Genomic DNA, 23329 nt, shown 5'->3' on the forward strand with positions numbered 1-23329 from the left:
GTCCTGATCCTCGAATGGGAGCACCTGGGAATCCCGGGCTGGAGCTCCTCTCCCAGAGCTGTAGGGTCAGGGCTGGGCTGGTTTCCCTCAGCAGAGGAAGGACCCTGTTTGCATGACCTTCTAGTATATAAGAAGCTATGTCATTGAATGTCCTCAGAAAGGTCAGGGTCCCAGAGCAGGTGTGAGAGTCTTGGACTTGTGGTGTTGACAGCATTTGGGAAATATAATTTTTTTAATAGAACGCAAACCACATCTTTAATAAAGGGGGTTATTTAGGTAAATTGTGTTTCCTCCATGTAAAAGAAACTGTTCAAAATGACGTCTATCCATATGTACCAACATATAAAGATATCTACACTGGGAAATATAATTTTTATTATGTGATTTTCCAGAGTAAACTCTTCACACCCATAAGTCATTTTACATACGCATACAAATCCTGTGATGTAGGTGGTACAGTTACCATTTTATAACAGGTGTAAACTACGCCATGAAGTGCAGAGGGCTTGTGGAGCATCCAAGGAAAAACATGGGGTGACCATTAGATCCAGGGTCTGCACCTGTGCCCCGGGCCTGGCTGCTCCCCTGAACCTACTCCAGGACAGCGTTGGACGTGCCTGGTGAGGTTTGCAAAGTCCCCTCCTGTAATGAGATCATGATGACTTTGCTCTCTTCTAGTGTTTACCTAAAATATATGGAGAGGGTCAGGGTTCATGAGAAGTATTTTCAAGAATCTCTTATGTTTCAGTGTCTTTGCTTCACTTCTTCCCTCCCAAGTCATCCATTTCTGTATTTGTAATTGCTTTAATGAGGTTCTTGACTTATAATAAACTGCACAGACTTAGAATGATCTCTCGGATAAATACTGATATAGGCATCAACATTATCAAGAGAGAACAAATCAGTTCCTTTCAATATTTTCAAATGTTTCTGGGTTTCCTCCTTCGTTTCCCTTCTCTTCTTCCGTCCGGTCCCCGTGTAACCATTGATCTTCCCTTGCTACTTCACATTACTTTTCATTTTCTAGAATTTATAAAAGTGGAATCATATTATATGTATTTTTATTGGAATGGCTCATTTTACTCAGCACAAATAGTGTGAATACCACCATGTTGCTGTGTGTATCAGGAATCACTGGTTTGAATAACAGGTGTCATTTAAAAGAATGATCATAGCATGATTGGCTTACTTATTAAGCTGATGTGTGATATTGGAACTGTTTCCAGTTTCTGGTGTTACAATAAAGCTGATACTTGTCTTGGAGATGTAGAGAGATGAGAAGCTGAGAAAATGTTTCTCTTTTTAATGTTCTTAAAACAACCTCAAAATTGGACAAGTTGCACATTATCAAAATCTCATCAATATATCAGATAGTTATAGTAATAAGACAAATGACAAATTTAAATCTTGGATAAAGACAAATGCTCACAAAGTAACAAAGAATAAGAATACTAACAACTGAAACTGAGGGTGCTGAATGGAACAAAAACTACTACAAGATTAAACTAGAAAGGCTTCCCTGGTGGCACAGTGGTTAAGAATCTGCCTGCCAGTGCAGGGGACATGGGTTTGAGCCCGGGTCTGGGAAGATTCCACATGCCACGGAGCAACTAAGCCGGTGCGCCACAAGTACTGAAGCCCGCACGGCTGGAGCCCGTGCTCCGCAGCAAGAGAAGCCACCTCAATGAGAAGCCTGCACACCACAACGAAGAGTAGCCTCCGCTCGCCGCAAGTTGAGAAAGGCCGCGCGCAGCAACGAAGACCCAACAGAGACAAAAATAAATAAAAAAAAAAAAAAAAAAAAAAAGATAAAACTAGAAATGGATGCCTTGAAGTTGAGTGCGGTTAAGGTGTAATAGTGTCCCAATGTCTCCTAACTAACTACCTCACCAGTGTCAGCGTGGTCCTGCTAAAGTGTGAATCAGATGTTGTTACCTCTCTTTTCACACAGGTGTGTCTTCCTACCCGGGACAGCCCAGGATTCCTGCCTGAGCTCTTAGGTCCTCCTGTATCATGGGGAGGAAGACCTTGGCTCTGGACTTGGATCTGCACTGTGTCATAGCATCTCCACTTACAGTGTGATCTTTGTCCCCTCATCCAGTCCAACTGTGCCACATATTTACCACATATGAAATGGTGAAATAGGATCGCACGCGGAAATGAATAATAATGTTCCAGGTGTTGACTGACACACAAAACCCTGTCACGACCCTTGACAGTTTACACTCACAGCAGCTCTTTATTTTGTTCACCGTCTGTGCTTTGGGAGGGCCTGGAGGAGAAGCCCACCTTGCCCCATGCAGGGTCACTGTGAGAGGCTCAAGTTCAGCTGCAGGATCTGCTCCCGTGATGCACACTCACGTGTAAGGGAGGGTGACCCTGACTGTAGTCTGGGGGCTCAGCCAGGTCTGAGGGCTGGGCCTTGTGTCCACCTCGTGTGGACATTGCTTGGGCTCTGACTTCCTTTCAGCAAGAGGACTGGGACAGCTGAGTGGTCTCCGCATCAGAGCCCTTCCTCAGGGCAGTCACTTACACACCTAGACAGAGCTTAATATAAGATGCCAGAAGTCATGCTCCTAATATTTACCTAACTGACTTGAAGCTTAGAGCTCTATCATAGACTGCCCATGAATTATTGTGGTCTCTTCATTTACAATTGAGAAAAAATGGAAGCAACAAATACGTTCTTCCATAAATTAGTAGATAAACAATGCGTGATGTATCCACGCAGTGGAATTCTATTCAGCAATTTAAATATTAAACTATTATGCCACGAAAAGACATGAGTGGATCCTAAATGCATGTTGCTAATTATAAATAAGTCTGAAAATGTATAATGATATTCATTTCACATTTTAGAAAAGGTAAGACTATATATATAGTAAGCAGATCAGCATTTAGCAGGAATTTGGGAGAAGACACTTGGTGAGTGAAACATGAACATTATTTAAAGAGAAATACTTCTCTATGAAATTGCAGTGCTGGAAACATGACACTTTGAACTTGTCAAAACTCATAGTAGCAGAAAGAGTGAACCTTACTGAATACAAGTGTAAATTTTATTTAGAAGTTCAGAGACTCAAGGATGGAATGATGCACACGTATAGATGATACCTAATATCATAGTGAATCTATGAATTAACTCTTCTAAGAAGGTGGGAAAATAGGTTCTGAGCTAAGGAACTTTGGAAATGAGTGGAGTCTGAGGGCTAAAGGCTAAGACACTGCACATCAGCACTGGAGCCTGGGGGACAGTGACGTTACCATCAGGGGTCAGGCTGACAATTCTGTTACTCCTGTGCCTGTGGAATTGAACAGTTAGTACCTGGATGGCATCGGTGGAGCCAGGCTTCTCACTGTTGGATGGAAAGGAACAGACAAGCAAGGGGGAAAGGCTGGATTTACCCATGTGGTGTTGCACTAGGATCGGAGATGTAAGAATGGTCTCACACTTACCTTAATACAGGTCAGAAGGTGAGATTCAGAGCTAGTTGCAGACGTGTGTGTGTGTTTACGTGAGGAGTGCACACAGATATATTTCCAAGGTCTGTTAGCTGATAGCGTCTAGAGGCAATGCCCCCAGTAGTGACAGGACACCAGCATCAGTATCCGAATACCCAATCTTCTGGTTCCTAATACTATTCTCCAGAAAAGGAGCCACAAGTAATCTGGTTCTAGGGCTAATTCTAGGGCTGGAGAAGAGAGTACAAATGAGTAACCTGCCTGTTCTTGTAGGACCAGACAATAAGAAAGTGAACACACAAGTGGATGGGGGCCCATAAAGAGGATACAGGAGGCAATCTGAAAGAGCTTCCCGTGGCTGACAAGCTGTAACAATTACAGGAGCAAAGAAAATGCCTTCATATTAAACCTTAATGCAAAGTATGGAAGAAATGTCCACGATTCATACTGACATAAAGAGATTGGATAAATAAAACTAATGGGGAAAGAAGGATAAATCTCCCTTAGGAATAACTCCACATAACCCACCATGATCATCTTCCCTTCAAGAAGGTGGACTTAACCCTCCATCCCTGAAATAAGGCCTGGGATTAGGGACATGGCAGAAAATATGGGTGACCGTGAGCTTCATGATGAATTTTTAGATATAATACCAGAAACATGATTCATTGAGGGAAATTTTTAATTTTTATGTATTCATATTAAAAACCCTGTTCTGAAAATAACAACAGCAACATTAACAACACTGATAATAGGAATTAAAGCAAAGACTTGGAGAATATGCTTTCAAATATCGTATTGGATAAAGTAAATTCACAGCTCGACAACAGCAACAGAAAATAAAAACAACAAAAACTGGACTAGTGATATGAAGATACTTCCACAAAGAAGAGGTAAACTGGTTTTAACAAGACTTTTCATTAAAGAAACATAAAACAACACGATGATGAGATACAGTTACTCACCTATTAGAACAGCTAAAGCACAAAACAGTGAAAGAGTCTAATACCGGAGATGATGTAGAGCAAAAGTCCCCTCATCCACTTCCTGGAAGGAATGGAAATGGCAGCTAATTGGAAAAATATTTGAGGATTTCTTAGAGAGAAAACCAGAGACTCACCGTGTGATTGAGGAGTGAGCCAGAGAATATTTACCAAAATAATTTGAATATTTACGGTCATACAAATGTCTTCATATACATGCTTATATCACCTTTACACATTCGAACCTTTCACACTCTCTGAATTTGGTTTACAGAGTCAGTTTTTATGGTTATTTCCCATATCATTGGGATATACCTGTTTCTATTGTTCCCTTTGAGCTATCTCTCTAATTTATCTATCTATTTTCTATCTACACACTAGAAAACTAAGTATGGCAACACACCCCAAATATTACAGCCCAAGCTGTGTCCAGACATTTCCAAATGTCCTCTGGGGCAGAAAATGACTCCAGTGATATATGGGCATCAATTTCCAAATATAAAAATGACTCACTATTCAATGGAAAGGCACTGAATCAAACAGGACTGGGGAGATTTTCAGAATGAGAGGAGGTGAAATCCATCTGAGGGTGGAAAGCAGATTTGAAGTTCCAGAAAAAAAATACTTATGTCATTAAATGATTAAAAACTTGAGAGCTAGTAACAGTAGCTTGTGACCTAAATTTCAAATAAAGATCTCGTGAAGATATATTTCTGTGCAGCCTGTCCTAAGATAGATGGGGAAAGGCAGACGAGCCTGACTCCATGAAATAAAGCCCCAACTTCAGAAACAGGAAAGCTCCCTGGAATCATTATGACATTTTTTTAAATTTTATTTTTTAATATGTGTTTACTATTATTATTATTATTATTATTATTATTATTATTATTATTATTATTTTGGCTCCACAAGTTTTTGGTTGTGGTATGCGGCGGGAGCTTCCTTGTGGCATGCGGGACCTTTAGTTGTGGCATGTGGGAACTTTTAGTTGCAGTGTGCGGGCTAATAGTTGCGGCACGCGGGCTTCTTAGTTGCGGCATGCAAACTCTTAGTTGTGACATGCATGCGGGATTTATTTCCCCGACCAGGGATTGAACCCGGGCCCCCTGCATTGGGAGCTCAGAGTCTTACCACCCACTGGACCACCAGGGAAGTCTCTCCCTGGAATCATTACGGATGGAGCCTGCAGAGGTGGCAATGATCCAGGGGAGAAACCACAGCTTCTGAGAGAAAACCACTCCATGACATCTTCTGCACGTGCCCTGAACTTGGTCCTCTTGTTTCCGGATGACCCTGCGCACCCCCTGGTGGTTGGAGCGGCCCCTGCAGGGAGGATCGTGTCTGGACTCACCCTGACTTCTCACTGCGCCTCCTGGGACAGTAACAGAGGGCTGTGCCCTAGGGCATCACGGAGCTGAGCTGCAGGGAAAACTGAATTTGTGAGGTGTCTCTGGAGGTGGAGAGTCATTTCTGGAGAGACAGGTTGTATGCTGTGCTATTCCCAGAACCAAAGCACCCCAGTCACCCCAGCCCTTTCCCTGGGGGCTGAGGGATCCAGTCCCAGCAGTCAGCACTGTTTGTGATGGAGAATCCAGAGACTGAGCAGGTGAGGGAGAGGGTCTTCAATAGTTCTGGGCCCGATTCCTGCACCAGCATCTGGGACAGGACACCTGGGGAAGGAGAAACAATGAGACACCCACTTCACAGATGTCACCCCATAATTCCACCTTCCTCAGACCCAGGAGATGCTCACAGCTGAGAGATGCCAGCAATAGGAGGAATGACCAGAAGATTTTCATGTTCATTTTGATTAATGCTTTGACTTTCAGAGATTTATATTGGTGAAGATGAGAATCCTGACTCTGAGTTGCACAGGTGCTTTGTTTTCCCCTTGAGCGTGGGTGTGATGTGCAGGTGGGAAGCATTTTCCATATAAAGATGGCCACGGCTGGTCCTTGTCTAGGGCTCTGGAAGAGGGTGCTGGCTGAGATCCAGGGTGGACACAGCTTCATGTCACCTCTGAAGAATGGGTGATGTTGGTTTTCCAATATGATACTTACATTTCCATATATGTCTATCTGCGTCTATATTATAGGTGTATTAGTTGGCTAGTGTGACCATTACAGAATAACAGACTGGGTGGATTAAACAACAGAAATGTACTCCTCTCAGGCCTGGAGGCTAGAAGTCTAAGGTCATAGTGTCAGTAGGGTTGGGTCCTTCTCAGGCCTTTCTCGTTTGTTTGCAGATGGGCCTCTTCTCACTGAATCCTCAGATGGTCTTTTCTCTGTGTGTCTGTGTGCATCCCTGGTTTATTGTATGTTCATTATTACTCTTCTTAAGTGTGACAAAGACCCTTGACCACCCCTTAGCCAACAGGCTCCTTGCAATGCTCTTCTCAACTAGTCTTGACCTGTGGGCTTCTGTGTTTATATTTGCATGGCCAGGTTTTGTCAAGACCCCTGCTAAGTGAGAATAATGAGAATCTCCCACACTTGAGCTCTGATCACCCTCAGTATTTGATCAAATCCATCAAACCTCCTATCACCAACACGGTATCTTATCAACCTGTTCTCCCTTTAGCAAGAATCCTTGTCAGTCTATGTAACGAGCATCCCCTTAGCCTGTATTTCTTCTCTTAATAATTTCCAGTACACTCCAACCCACCCTCTTCTTGGCCATAAGCCCCCGCTTGCCATGCTGTATTTGGAATTAAGCCAAGCTTCCAAGGCTGCATCCCATATGCAGCAGCGAGCTTTCTCTTCAGGTTTTGGATGAGATTTATATTGGAAACATGAGTATCATTTTCACCACCCATGGCCATATAACTCATGCCTGAATGAAGATGATCTCTCATGTATATTTTCTCTTAGTCCACTCACAGCCATTTGTGCATAGGGACACAAGACTGTTCTTCAGCCCTATGCCTGGGACTACTTTAGACAATCGCCAAGAATCCCAGAAATGTGAAAAGCATGGCACTAATTTGACCCCAGAAAGTGCTCAATTACATGACGGGAGTTGAAACAAGAAAAGAGAGCATCACCTTGACTGACCTCAGCTGAAAATGTGTGTGTGTATGTGTGTGTGTGTGTGTGTTGGGTGATTCAAACAACCGGCCACATTGTTAATGTCTGTGAATGAGCACAAAATGACAGTGTTTATTTTGGGGTGCTCATAAAAGCTAGAAGTAGGTGAATTTGCAGATGTGGAATCTGTGAATAGTGAGGATCATTGCATGTGCAGTATTGGAGCACTCTGGCATCAGAGTCTATAACACTGCCTGCTGCAGAATTCAGAATGTTTGTGCAGGTTGCCTGAAAGCAGGAGGGTGTGTCTTCTCCTTCCACACGTACAAAAACAAAACAAGAATTAATACTGTTGAAAAATCCCATGTGCATTCTCAGGATACTTACAAGTTTCACGAACTTCAGGCTCAAATTGAAACTTATGGTGAGCCGCAAGGTTGTTTTGAGCTCCTTTGAGAAAAAGATAAATAAAGAAATGAAAAACAACCTTAAATCTTGAGTATTACTTGTGTGTGTGCATATGAATATATATATATACACAACTATAATAAAAATAAAAATTAAGCAAATATGTACATGCACACAAACTTTTCTAGACACAACATAATCCACAACTATGAAACATTAGGACACAGAACAGGGTCCCTGGAGGAGCTCCTGGGCAGGAAGAGGAAAGCAGAGGTTCTAACAGGAATTCCCGCCCAGCCCCTCTCTGCACCTGCTGCAGGCCTCAGCCCTGTACTTGTTGGGTCCTGAGCGCCCCCTGGTGGTTACGGGCCTCCGTGCAGGGAGGTTTGTGTCTGGGCTCACACTGACTTCCCCTCACTGTGCCTTTCGCACAGTAATAGACGGCGGTGTCTTCAGTTGTCAGGCTGCTCAGTGATAAATAGACTTGGCTCTTGGAGGTGTCCCTGGTGATGCTGAGCCGGGACTTAAGAGTTGGGTTATAGCCTGTGCTTCCATCACTGCTAATTACACCAACATACTCCAGCCCCTTTCCTGGAGGCTGTCGGACCCAGGATACACCATTGCTGGTTAATGAGAATCCGGAGACAGTGCAGGTGAGGGAGAGGGTCTGGGAGGGCTTCACCAGGCTGGGTCCCGACTCCTGCAGCTGCTCCTGGGACAGGACACCTGTGGAGAGAGAGAACCACGGTGACTCATGGGCTCAGATGCAGCTTCCCCGTGTGTTCATGGCTGAATCCCTGAGACACTCACCTCTGGGAGCTGACACCAGAAAGAGGAAGAACCACAGTGGATTCATCTTCTTGCAGATGAGATTCATGAAGCCCAGAAAATCTCTTCAAGCATGAGGAGAAACCCGTATTTATGTGAACAGGTACTTTGCTTTTACCTTGTGGTCTAAGGGGATATTTGCATATAGGAGGGACCTTTTTATAAAAAGCATCAAGTAGTGAAGGGAGGTCTCTGTACCTGGGGCTCCCCCTGTGAGAAGGGTGCTGGCTGTGCTCTCAGAGGACTCAGCCCCCACCTAGGGTCCCCCTCCTGATGCCTGGGGACCCTTTGTCCAGGAATGAAATGATGCTGAAGGGCTAGTCAGGAAATCAGCTGTGCTCAAGGATTAATGGCAGATTTGGGGAATAGACTTTAATCACACGGATGTATATATTTCACATAAATACCTATGAAACTTTCAGGGCCCTCAAGTTGTCAGACACAGACTCTTGCTTTTTCCTCTCTGCATTACGTCATGTATATTTCTTGGATACGGAAGTATTTGAGACAAACCGTACATGTAATAATCACATTGAATTCAGACAAAGTTAGGTAAAATTTAATGTTTATCATAATTCACAACGGACTGCGTGTTTCCGTTAACTTGGGTGAACATTTCTTCACATGAAGCAGTTTAAATATTATCAAGAGTTGCTCTGGAGGTGGATTTATTCATAACAACTAAACACACAGTGTATTTTGTGGACAAGGTAGTCATTCTCGCTGAGATGCTCATGGTTTCTAGCACTACTGACTTGGCCAGTAGCCTGTCCTGCCTTTTTCCTCTGCACAACATGGTGCAGGAACACCATGACTTCAGGACTCCTTCCTTGTCGGTGGACATTGAGGAATCCCCAAGCCTACCAAGGACTAAGAACAGACAGCTACGGGAAGGTCCTCAGGACTCCTACATGCTGGGCAGGTGACCTGGTCACAGTGCACAGATTTACTCCTTCTAGAAGTGTTCCTATCTAACTCTGTCACTGCCAGTGACATTGGAGCTCAGGGAACACAGTTCCCGCTGCACTGGGTGAGAGAATATGCATGATTCTTGGAAGTAAACCTTCACAGTGAATGGCTTGCAGAATATGAGGGCGTCATAGTCAGAGGAAAGCTCCCACCTCAGGAAGCAGGTTCCCTTGAAAAGTCCACCTGAGAGCAGCTTTCCCGAGTCCCTGGGTCAGTGAGTCCTGGAACTGTGCCTGAGGTCATATAAGTAAGTGGTGCTGGAGAGCAGAGCACAGCTCCATCCCATCTCACTGTGGGCACTGAGGATGTGGCCTCACCATCTACATTTCAGTCTGCAAGGATGTAAATTTGGGATCACGATGGTAATGGTATGTCTGAAATTTATACTGGGTTTGCCAGGGGTGTTGAATGTTGTCATCAGTGTCTTCAGTGATGTTATCACTCCTGGGAACCAGAAAGACCAATGTGAGTCCCCATCTCTGACGGACACCCTTATACATGTAGCACTGGCTCCACTCCTGCCCTGAGAAGTCACAGCTGTCAGCTCTCCCTCAGCCCAGTGATCTCACCTGTACACTGACTGATGTTGAGGCTGCTGTGTATGAGAAGATATTTACTCCATAGTATTTCATGAACAGAGTACTATACTTCTTCTAGCTTTTCCAATAACATTTGCAGAGTAAATTAAATACTAAAGAATCTGCCTGCTTGAATGTCAATAATAGGAGAGCCAACCAAGGTAATATGGGCAAGAATCACAGGACAAGTCTGGACCCTGTTGTCAGGACCTGAAAATTGAGCTGATACGCTGTGGGATAGGGGAGCGGAAGGGTTGACATCTAAAACATAGAACCAGGTGAGCCCATTATTCACCAGGTGGAAGAAGGGCCTGCATTTGTACAGATGCCCCAGCTTCTGCCCTGCCCTTCTTGAGCTGGTGGATTAGAGGAGATCCATCCAAATTCATGTTAACATAGAAGGATATATAACAGGAGTCATTATGTTTCAGTGGTTGGGGATGTGTGGTTAGGGTCTATTTAACCCTAGGAAAAATGTGTTAGGTCACCAGGACTAAAAAAATGTTACTTTTCCATTGTGGAGACAATTGGAGGCCATTATGCCTGGAGACCAGATCATATTATAATACTGGATGGAATATCCACTAGAGATGACCAATGGGTGATGGTAAAAAGAAGTGGTGAGATTTAAGTCATATTGCTTTGCAGGTTACCGGTGATGGTCCCAGCAAGAGTGTCTGAGCAATGTGGTCAGAGAGAGAAGGACTGATGTTGGTGGGCTTCATGGTGACCACGTGGACAGGTCCTTCTGATGGTCTCTGTGTTTTCCCTTATAAAATCTTGAGAGTATAAGCTCAGAATGAGGTGTGGACTTCAGGAACATTGAGACCAGATGGTTTAAGTCATTTTGTATCTTTGTTGGAATCATTGAGCAAAGAAGAAGCAAGAACTATACTTGGAAATCAGCAGTGTCCTCGTGTGATATTAGATTTGTTGCCTTAGATGTTACTGAATGTAGAGAGATTCGCTGTCTTCACATTTCATCTTCTAGGTCCACTTGGAATCCAGTTTCAAATGTGAGGGATGTAGGTGAAACATTTATTATGAAACAACGTGGTATCTAAAATTTTAAGAGGTATAAATCAAAATTATGGAAATGTGTTACTGAAATTGTAATTGTCAAACTCTTCTCGGGGCAATATAAATTAAAATTAATAATAATAATTCAAGGTATTGATTTTGTTTTCAACCATTGCTAAATCCATTGAATCATTCAAGTAACAATCATTCATAAACTCAGATCCATCACGGGTAAAATGTATTGTTAGAAAACAGTCATTCTAACTGATGAAATCTCACTCTCTCCTCAGGGATCTGTGTCTCTGTGGACACGCAGCACAGTTCTCATCAGCAAGACAGGAAGGAGGGTGTATTGGTACATTTCTATTTTTCCAGAAGAGCATCTCTGAAGAAGTCCCCCCTCTTTTTACCCATTCCATCCTCATAGTATCTGAATGAGGCCTTTGAGTGTACTGTGACATGTTCCCACATAAAGTTCCCATGGCTTAGGAAGTGAATGTTTAACTCCACTTTTCATTGTAATAGAAACACGACAACTAATAATTGAGAAGCATAAAAAATACATTTAAAATTTACCCAAAGGCATGCTAGAGATTGGCAGAAAATATTTGCAAAAGACATATCTAGTATATCTGATTGTTATCTAATATGTACCAAGAAGTCTTAAACTCAACAATAAGAAAGAAACAAAAGTATTAAAAAATGGGCTAAAATCATTAACAGACACCTGACCAGAAAGACAGAGTTTGCAAATAAGGCTATGGGAGAACGTTTATCACAGGGAAATGCCAATCAGAACAAGGACATATCCCTGAAAGCTCACAAGAGTGGATCAAGTCAGGACTCTGAGAACCTTATACGCTGGGAAGATGTGGAGCATCAGGGGGTCCATTCACTGCTGGTGGGGATGCAAAACGGGATGCACCCTGGGAGACATTTTGGTGGCTTCTTGCAAAACTAAACATACTCTTAACTATGTTGCAGCAGTAGTGCTCTTTTGTATGTACCTGAAAGACAATAAGACTTTAGTCCAGAGAAAACCCTGCACACGATGCTTACTTAGCTTTATTCACATTTGCCAAAATTTGGAAAGGACCAAGATGCCCTTTCCTAGGGAATGACTAATAAACTGTGTACATCCAGACAATGGACACTGAAATGTCACAGCGATTTGGAAGAAATATTGAAGGGTGAGATGGAAATGCAAAGAAGAGATGCCAGAAGAACACAACTGGCAAGGTGATGTCAGGAGTGTGAAAGTGGCCCATGAGGACTGAGGTTCCTAAGAGGTTGTACAGAGTAAGGCTGAAGAGAAGACAACTTGGATTTGTCAGGAGGGAAATCTACTCCTCTGCCCCTCTTGAGTTCCTGAGGCTGGACTGATAATAAAACTAACAAAGACAGATTAACAGGAGAAAAGAAAAAAATTGTAAGCATAGGCATGGACGTGCCATAGAAATGGACCCAGAAGTGACCAAAGCAGGCAGCTTTTATATTTTTAGACCAAGATCCAATATTTGTGAGGAATTGGTAGAAGGAGGAAATGTATGCTTTTGGTGTGCAATTAGTGAAGAACCTAAGCAGCGTTTGGGCTGGCAGAGTCATTAAAGAAGGAACAAGGTTTGTTCATAGAGACTTCCAGGCCTGAATTCCCCGTCCCTGGTGATAATAGTGTCCCTGTGTAATGGAAAGCAGGGTCTGGCTGCTCGGTGCTGAAAAGCCAATAAAGAGGCAAAGTTGGTAGAAAGGAAAGTTTGCTTTATTTTGACCGCCTGCAACCGGGGGTGGGGGACAGACTTCTCTCCAAAGGCCACCCCCCACTGAGAATCTGTAGGAAAGGGCTTTTATAGGTGGAAGGAGGGGGCTACAGGCAGAACCAGAAGAGTCAACTCTGACAGTCATCTTGAAATTGATCATGTGGTGGTCTGATCAGCCTCATCTTGGTTGTTTTAAGTAGAGTTAATCTTCCGTTCCAGGGTCAGTTCGTTCCCATTTCTTTGAGAATTCCAGTTCTTGGAATTGTGACAGCTTATGTCATGGCTACAGTCTGGTCATCAGGCAGTTAAGTTGTTCCTCCTGGTGGGAGTTTCAGTATCTACAAGACAGCTCACGGGACATGGACAAGAATATTATCTACAGCCCTGGAGGAGGAACTAAAGGTCCTTGATTTGCTTAATGACTAAACTATTATTATTTCGTTTTGTTGGACAGTTTTCGTTTCTTTCTAGATTTTCTGACTTCTCTGATTAAACTTACTCTTAGGGTAAATTTTTTGCACAGAAAAAGGCAGGTGGAGGGCATGAGATGAAGGACCATTTCACTTCCATGCCTAGATGGGGGAGAGCACCTTTCACATGGGAGGTTTATTTCTCACTTCAGGGAGACAAGGAGGAAGGTCAGAGTGTCGCTCTAGTGGGCTCTGTCTTAAGTCACTTGGAGGCATATTTTAGGGTGGCCTACGCTGGGCCCCAACACTCAGGGCCTCTTTTATTATTTTCTTTCTACATATGCACACCAAGCATGTGATGTAGGTGTCGGATTACCTGCATCTTACAGATGTGAAGCTGAACTGCAACCTGGAATTGGCAGGTGATGTGCTGCAGAGCACACCTCAGGACACAGTGAGACCTCCTGTCGAGACCTGGGCTTCTCCACCCTGAACGTGGCCACCCCTGCAAAGGTTCCTGGACAGAGGTGGGCCTGCCTGTGAGGCTGCAGGGCTCTTCGTGGAATGAGAACCTGTGTGATTTTCCTGCATTTTAGTGTTCACCTAAGATGCTGTGGTGAAGAAAGGAGAATAGATTTGTTTTCAGCAGCTTCTGAAAATTCATGTTATTATCCACCTGACTATAAACTTTCCCTGCTGACTACATATGTGTCTATTGGTAATAGCTTTGACGATGAATATTTGACATAAAATAAACTGCACAGTAGAACAGGATGCAGGTATTATCTAAGCGTATAGGGATTCTATTGGACCTGGAAGCATGGAACACATGTAGAAACACCCCTACCCACGTCCCCTCTAAGTGGCATCATTCCCAGTAAACCAGTGAGGATCTGGTGCTGCTCAGCTCATTTACATTTCCCACGCAAGAGGTTAGGGTTAGCAGGCAAGTCAAGAGCCACCATCCTGGCAGAGACAGCTGGTCTATCAGTAGGGCAGGGCTGAGATTTCACAATGAGAGAGGAAGAATATGTTCAACCCTTTATAAATCCGCTGTGATACGTTTGAAACGAGGCAATTTAGACAAGATTTAGACAAGGGAAAACCTGAATATCTAACTTTAAGTGTGTCTCTGCCTTTCATATATGACTTTTTTTTCCTATTTCAAAAAGTCTTTCTAATTCAGAGACTGAATGTGTAAGTAAAGAACCATGGATGAGTACAGAGATGTTCCCCAGGGAAAACTGTTATATGGAGAGGAAACCCCAGACCTTTAGAGGAAAGCAGCCCTTAACTACCATCTGCACCTGCTCCTGGGGCTGAAACACACAGTTGTATGTCCTGAGTGTCCCCTGCATCCCCCCTCCTGTCTCTCTGTAAGGAGGTTTGTGTCTGGGCTCACATTGACTTCCCCTCACTTTGTGTCTTTTGCACAGTAATACAAGGCCGTGTCTTCAGATCTCAGGCTGTTCATTTGCAGATACAGCGTGTTCTTGGAGTTGTCTCTGGAGATGGTGAATCGGCCCTTCACAGAGTCTGCATAGTATGTGCTATCACCACTCCAATTAATACCTGAGACCCAGTCCAGCCCCTTCCCTGGAGCCTGGTGGACCCAGCTCATGGCATAATCATCAAAAGTAAATCCAGAGGCTGCACAGGAGATTCTCAGAGACCCCCCCTGGCTGCACCAGGCCTCCCCCAGACTCCACCAGCTGCACCTCACACTGGACACCTGCAAACACAGAGACATCCTGGTCAGGAGACTGTCACACATCCACTGATTCCCTCACTCACATCCACTCACATCTTCAGTATCTCTTGCTCTCCATAAATTACCTTGTAAAATAGCAACAAGGACAACCCAGCTCAGCCCAAACTCCATGGTGAGTGTTCTGTCCTGAACCCCGAATGGGAGCACCTGGGAACCCTGGGCTGGAGCTCCTCTCCCAGAGCTGCAGGGTCAGGGCTGGGGCTGCTTTATATCAGCAGAGGAAGGACCCTATTTGCATGACCTTCTAGTATATAAGAGGCTATGTCATTGAATGTCCTCAGAAACGGCAGGGTCTCAGAGCCGGTGTGAGAGTCTTGGATTTTGTGGTGTTGATAGCATTTGGGAAATATAACTTTCATTATGTGATTCTTCCAGAGTAAACACTTGGGACCCATATGTCATTTTACATATGCACACACATCGTGTGATGTAGCTGTCGTTGTTACCCTCATATTAGAGGTGTAAACTACACCCAGGGGAATAGAGGGTTTGTGGAGTGTCCAAGAATAAACATGCGGTGACCGTTAGATCCAGCATCTGCACCTGTGCTCTGGGCCAGGGTGCTCCCCTGAACCTACTCCAGGACAGAGTCGGACTTGTCGGATGAGGTTTGCAGATCCCCCTCCTGTAACGGGATCATTATGACTTTGCTCTCTTCTAGTGTTTACCTAAAATATATGGAAAGGGTCAGGGTTCATGAGAAGTATTTTCAAGAGTCTCTTATGTTTCAGTATCTTTCCTTCACTCCTTCCCTCGCAAGTCATGCATTTCTTTATTTGTAATTACTTTAATGCGGAACTTGACATATAATAAACCACACATACTCAGAATGAACACTGTGATAAATACTGACGTAGGCATCAGCATTATCAGGAGAGAACAGATCAATTCCTCTCATTATTTTCAGTAGTTTCTGGGTTTCCTCCTTCCTGTGCCTTCTTATCTTCCATCCTGTCCCCACATAACCATTGATCTTCCCTTGTTACTTTCGATTACTTTTCATTTTCTAGAATTTATAAAAGTGGGATCATATTATATGTATTTTTATTGTTATGGCTTATTTTACTCAGCACAAATAGTTGTGAATACTATGATGTTTTTGTGTGTACCAAGAATCCTTGGTTTTAATAACAGGTGGCATTTAAAGAATGATCATAGCATGATTGGCTTATTTATTAAGCTGATGTGTGATATTGGAATTGTTTCCAGTTTCTGGGTGTTACAATAAAGCTGATAATCGTCTTGGAGATGTAGAGAGATGAGAAGCTGGGAAAATGCTTCGTATTTAATGTTCTTAAAACAACCTCAAAATGGGACAAGTTGCACATTATGAAAATCTCACCAATATATCAGATAATTACAGAACTAAGACAGCAATAAATTTAAATCTTGGAGAGAGACAAATGCTCACAGAATAACAAAGAAGAAGAAAATTAATCCTGACATAGGCTGCTGAATGGAATGAAAATTACTACAAGATTAAACTAGAAATGGATGCCTTGAGGTCGAGTGTGGTTAAGGTATAATAGTGTCCCAATGTCTCCTAACTAACTACCTCACCAGTGTCAGCGTGGTCCTGCTAAAGTGTGAATCAGATGGTGTTACCTCTCTATTCACACAGGTGTGTCTTCCTACCTGGGACAGCCGAGGATTCCTGCCTGAGCTCTTAGGTCCTCCTGTATCATGGGGAGGAGGACCTTGGCTCTGGACTTGGATCTGCACTGTGTCATAGCATCTCCACTTACAGTGTGATCTTTGTCCCCTCAACCAGTCCAACTGTGCCGTAGATTTACCACATATGAAATGGTGAAATAGGATCGCACGCGGAAATGAATAATAATGTTCCAGGTGTTGACTGATGCACAAAACCCTGTCACAACCCTTTACAGTTTACACTCACAGCAGCTCTATATTTTGTTCACCGTGTCTGCTTTGGGAGGGCCTGGAGGTGAAGCCCACCCTGCCCCATGCAGGGTCACTGTGAGAGGCTCAAGTTCAGCTGCAGGATCTGCTCCCGTGATGCACACTTACGTGTAAGGGAGGGTGACCCTGACTGTAGGCTGGGGGCTCAGCCAGGACTGAGGGCTGGGCCTTGTGTCCCCCTCCTGTGGACATTGCTTGGGCACTGATTCCTTTCAGCAAGATGACTGGGACAGCTGAGTGGTCCCTGCATCAGAGCCCTTCCTCAGGATAGTCACTTACACACCTAGACATGGCTTAATATAAGATGCCAGAAGTCATGCTCCTAAAATTTACCTAACTGACTTGAAACTTATAGCTCCATCATAGACTGCCCATGAATGATTGTGGTCTCTTCATTTACAATTGAGAAAAAATGGAAGCAAAAAATACGTTCTTCCATAAATTAGTAGATAAATAATGCGTGATGTATCCACGCTGTGGAATTGTATTCAGCAATTTAAATATTAAACTATTGTACCATGAAAGGACATGACGGAATCCTAAATGCATATTGCTAATTAAAAAATCGGTCTGAAAACGTTCAATTTCACTTATTTCCCATTTGGGAAAAGGCAAGTCTATAACTGAAGCAAGCAGATGAGCATTTAGCAGGAATTTGGGAGAAGGTCTTTGATAAGTGAAGCATGGACAGTATTTAAGGATAGTGAAATTCTTCTCTATGAAATTGCAGTGGTGGAAATATTGCACTATGAACTTGTTAAAATATATACAGTAATCGCAGAAAGAGTGAACCTTATTGAATATAAATATAAATTTCATGTATAAGTCAGAGACTCAAGGATGGAACGATGTACACTGTATAGATGATACCTGATATTATAGTGAATCTATGAATTAACATGTCTGAAGAAGGTGGGAAAATGGGGTTTGACCTAAGTGACTTTGGAAATGAGTGGAGTCTGAAGGCTAAGTTCTAAGCCACTGCACATAAGCACTAGAGCCTGTCGGATAACGGTATTTCCATCAGGAGTCAGGCTAAGAACTGTGTTACTACTGTGCCTGTGGAATTGAACAATTAGTAGCTGGATGGCATCAGTGGAGCCAGGCTTCTCACTGTTGGATGGAAAGTCACAGACAAGCAAGGGGGAAAGGCTGGATTTACCCATGTGATGTTGCACTAGGATCGGAGATGTAAGAATGATCTCACATTTACCTTAACACAGATCAGAAGGTGAGATACAGAGATAGTTGCAGACGTGTGTGTGTATACGTGGGGTAGGGCACACAGATATATTTCCAAGGTCTGTTAGCTTATAGGGTCTCTAGGCAATGCCCCCAGTAGACAGGACACCAGCAGTAGTATCCTAATACCCACTCTTCTGGTTGCTAATACTATTCTCCAGAAAAGGATCCACAACTCATCTGAGGCATGGCTAATTCTAGGGCTGGAGAAGAGAATACACATGATTATCCTGCAGATTCTTGTAGCACCAGAAAGTAAGGAAGTGTTCACACAAATGGATGGGGATCCGTAAAGAGGATACAGCAGACAATCTGAAAGAGCCCCTCAAGGGTGACAAGCTATAACAATTACAGAAGCAAAGTAAATGCCTTAATATATAACCTTCACACAAAGTATGAAACAAATATCTTGATTCATACTTATATAAAGAGATTGAATAAATATATCTAATTGGGAAGGTAGGATAAATCTCCCTTAAGGAATAACGTCAGGTAACTCATCATGGTCATCCTCCGTTCAAGAAGGTGGACTTAACCCTCCATCCCTGTATGTGGCCTGGCATAGGGACGTGGCAGAAATTATGGGTGTCCTTGAGTTTCATGATGAATTTTGAGGCATAATATCCCAAACATCATTTATAAAATAAATTTGTAATTTTTCTGTATGCATTAAAAATTCTGTCCTGAAAACAACAACAGCAACAGCAACAATAACTTCACTGATAAGGGAATTAAAGCACCGACTTGGAGAATCTGCTTTCTAATATCAGATTTATAAAGGACTTGTATCATGAATATACAGCAAATTCACAGCTCAACCACAGCAACAAAAAATGAAAATAATGAACACTGTGCCAGTGATCTGAAGATATTTCCACAAAGAAGAGGTAAAAGGTTTTAACAAGATTCTTCATTAAGGAAACATAAAATAACACGATGATGAGATACTGCTACTTACTTATTACAACAGTTAACGCACAAAATAGTATAAGAAATTCAAATATTGGGGATGATGTAGTGCGAAAGGCTCCTCATCCGCTTGCTGGAAGGAATGCCAATGGCAGCCAATTGGAATATATTTGTCGATTTCTTAGAGAGAAAACTAGACACTCACCATGGGATTGAGGAGTGAGCTAGAAAAGTATTTACAAAAATTGTTTGAATATTTATGTTGATACAAATAACTTCATACGGGTGCTTGTATCATCTTTACACATTTGAGCCTTTACCACTCCCTAAAAATGGGTTATGTAGTCAGTTTTTATGGTTATTTTCCATATGATTAGGATATACCTGTTTCTGTTCCCTTTTATCTATCTCTCTATTTTATCTAATTATCTCTTATCAATCTCCACACTAGATAACAAGGTACAGGCAACACAGCCCACATGTTACAGCCCAACCTGTGTCCCGACATTTCAAAATGTCCTCTGGGGAGAGAATGACTCCAGTGCTGTATGGACACCAATTTCGGAATATAAACATGGTTCATACTATTCAAGTGAAAAGCATTGCATCAAACAGGACTGGGGAGATTTTCAGGATGAGAGGAATTGGAAATCCATCTGATGGTGGAAAGCAGATTTAAAGTTCAACAGTAAAAATTATTTATGTCATTAAACGATTAAAAGCTTGACAACTAATAACAGAAAGTAGTGACCTAATCTTCAAATAAAGGTCTCATGAAGAAATATTTCTGTGCGGCTCGTCCAAAGATAGATGGGGAAAGACAGACAAGCCTGACTCCATGAAAAAAGTCTCAAGTTTAGAGACAAGAAAGTTCCCTGGAATCATTGTGGATGAGGCTTCCAGGGGCGGCAATGATCCAGTGGAGAAACCACCGCTTCTGAGAGAAAACCCCTCCATGCCATCCTCTGCACCTGCCCTGAAATTGGTCCTCTTTTTTCCCGAGGACCCTGTGCGCCACCTGGTGGTTGGAGCGGCCCCTGCAGGGAGGGTCGTGTCTGGACTCACCCTGACTTCTCACTGAGCCTCCTGGGACAGTAACACAGGGCTGTGTCCTGGGGCATCATGGAGCTGAGCTGCAGGGAAAACTGAATTTGTGAGGTGTCTCTGGAGGTGGAGAGTCATTTTTGGAGAGACAGGTCGTAGGCTGTGCTATTCCCAGAACCAAAGCACCCCAGTCACCCCAGCCCTTTCCCTGGGGGCTGAGGGATCCAGTCCCAGCAGTCAGCACTGTTTGTGATGGAGAATCCAGAGACTGAGCAGGTGAGGGAGAGGGTCTTCAATAGTCCTGGGCCCGATTCCTGCACCAGCACCTGGGACAGGACACCTGGGGAAGGAGAAACCATGAGACACCCACTTCGCAGATGTCACCCCATAATTCCACCTTCCTCAGACCCAGGAGATGCTCACAGCTGAGGGATGCCAGCAAGAGGGGGAATGACCAGAAGGTTTTCATGTTCATTTTGATTAATACTTTGACTTTCAGAGAGTTATGTCAGTGAAGATGAGAATCCTGACTCTGAGTAGCACAGGTGCTTTGTTTTCCCCTTGAGCGTGGGTGTGATGTGCAGGTGGGAAGCATTTTTCCATATAAAGATGGTCATGGCTGGTCCTTGTCTAGGGCTCTGGAGGAGGGTGCTGGCTGAGATCCAGGGTGGACACAGCTTCATGTCACCTCTGAAGAATGGGTGATGTTTGTTTTCCAATATGATACTTACATTTCCATATATGTCTACCTCTGTCTATATTATAGGTGTATTAGTTGGCTAGTGTGGCCATTACAGAATAACAGACTGGGTGGATTAAACAACAGAAATGTACTCCTCTCAGGCCTGGAGGCTAGAAGTCTAAGGTCACGGTGTCAGCAGGGTTGTGTCCTTCTCAGGCCTTTCTCCTTTGCTTGCAGATGGGCCTCTTCTCACTGAATCCTCAGATGGTCTGTTCTCTGTGTGTCTGTGTGCATCCCTGGTTTACTTGTATGTTCATTATTACTCTTCTGAAGTTTGACAAAGACCCTTGACCACCCCTTAGCCAACAGGCTCCTTGTAATGCTCTTCTCAACTAGTCTTGACCTGTGAGCTTCTGTGTTTATATTTGCATGGCCAGGTTTTGTCAAGAACCCTGCTAAGTGAGAATAATGAGAATCTCCCACCCTTGAACTCTGATCGCCCTCAGTATTTGATCAAATCCATCAAACCGCCTATCATAACCCACACGGTATCTGATCACCCTGGGCTCCCTTTAGCAAGAATCCTTGTGAGTCTATGAAACCAGAATCCCCTTAGCCTGTATTTCTTCTCTTAATAATTTCCAGTACACTCCACCCCACCCTCTTCTTGGCCATAAGCCCCCACTTGCCATGCTGTAGTTGGAATTAAGCCAAGCTTCCAAGGCTGCATCCCATAGGCAGCAACGAGCTTTCTCTTCAGGTTTTGGATGAGATTTATATTGGAAACATGAGTATCATTTTCACCACCCATGGCCATATAACTCATGCCTGAATGAAGCTGATCTCTCATGTATATTTTCCCTAAGTCCACTCACAGCCATTTGTGCATAGGGACACAAGACTGTCCTTCAGCCCTATGCCTGGGACTACTTTAGACAATCGCCAAGAATCCCAGAAATGTGAAAAGCATGGCACTAATTTGACCCCAGAAAGTGCTCAATTACATGACGGGAGTTGAAACAAGAAAAGAGAGCATCACCTTGACTGACCTCAGCTGAAAATGTGTGTGTGTATGTGTGTGTGTGTGTGTTGGGTGATTCAAAGAACCGGCCACATTGTTAATGTCCATGAATGAGCACAAAATGACAGTGTTTATTTTGGGGTGCTCATAAAAGCTAGAAGTAGGTGAATTTGCAGATATGGAATCTGTGAATAGTGAGGATCATTGCATGTGCAGTATTGGAGCACTCTGGAATTATAGTCTATAACACTGCCTGCTGCCGAATTCAAAATGTTTGTGCAGGTTGCCTGAAAGCAGGAGGGTGTGTCTCTTCCTTCCACATGTACAAAAACAAAGCAACAATTAATACTGTTTAAAAATCTCATGTGCACTCGCAGGATATTTACAAGTTTCAAGAACTTCAGGCTCAAATTTAACATTATGGTGAGCCGCAGGGTTGTTTTGAGCTCCTTTGAGAAAAGATAAATAAAGAAATGAAAAACAACCTTAATTCTTGAGTATTATATGTGTGTGTGTGTAAGAACATATACATACACAACTATAATAAAAATAAAAATTAAGCAAATATGTACATGCACACAAACTTTTCTAGACACAACATAATCCACAACAATGAAACATTAGGACACAGAACAGGGTCTCTGGTGGAGCTCCTGGGCAGGAAGAGGAAAGCAGAGGTTCTAACAGGAATTCCCGCCCAGCCCCTCTCTGCACCTGCTGCAGGCCTCAGCCCTGTACTTGTTGGGTCCTGAGCGCCCCCTGGTGGTTACGGGCCTCCGTGCAGGGAGGTTTGTGTCTGGGCTCACACTGACTTCCCCTCACTGTGTCTTTCGCACAGTAATAGACGGCGGTGTCTTCAGTTGTCAGGCTGCTCAGTGATAAATAGACTTGGCTCTTGGAGGTGTCCCTGGTGATGCTGAGCCGGGACTTGAGAGTTGGGTTATAATATGCGCTTCCACCATAACCCATCACACCAACCCACTCCAGCCCCTTTCCTGGAGGCTGTCGGACCCAGGATACATAATTACTGGTTAATGAGAATCCGGAGACAGTGCAGGTGAGGGAGAGGGTCTGGGAGGGCTTCACCAGGCTGGGTCCGGACTCCTGCAGCTGCCCCTGGGTCAGGACACCTGTGGACAGAGAGAACCACGGTGACTCATGGGCTCAGATGCAGCTTCCCCATGTGTTCATGGCTGAATCCCTGAGACACTCACCTCTGGGAGCTGACACCAGAAAGAGGAAGAACCACAGTGGATTCATCTTCTTGCAGATGAGATTCATGAAGCCCAGAAA

At 43.6% G+C, this 23329-nt stretch overlaps 1 pseudogene and 1 gene segment (V, D, J or C); both read right to left on the reverse strand.

Moving 5' to 3' along the window:
- LOC133084762 (immunoglobulin heavy constant mu-like) overlaps window positions 1-23329 on the reverse strand; it is a 266145-nt gene that overhangs the window by 116341 nt on the left and 126475 nt on the right.
- LOC133084766 (immunoglobulin heavy variable 3-23-like) lies at window positions 14859-15326 on the reverse strand (annotated as a pseudogene).

Source organism: Eubalaena glacialis, chromosome 2, assembly GCF_028564815.1.
Source record: "Eubalaena glacialis isolate mEubGla1 chromosome 2, mEubGla1.1.hap2.+ XY, whole genome shotgun sequence".
NCBI lineage: Eukaryota > Metazoa > Chordata > Mammalia > Artiodactyla > Balaenidae > Eubalaena > Eubalaena glacialis.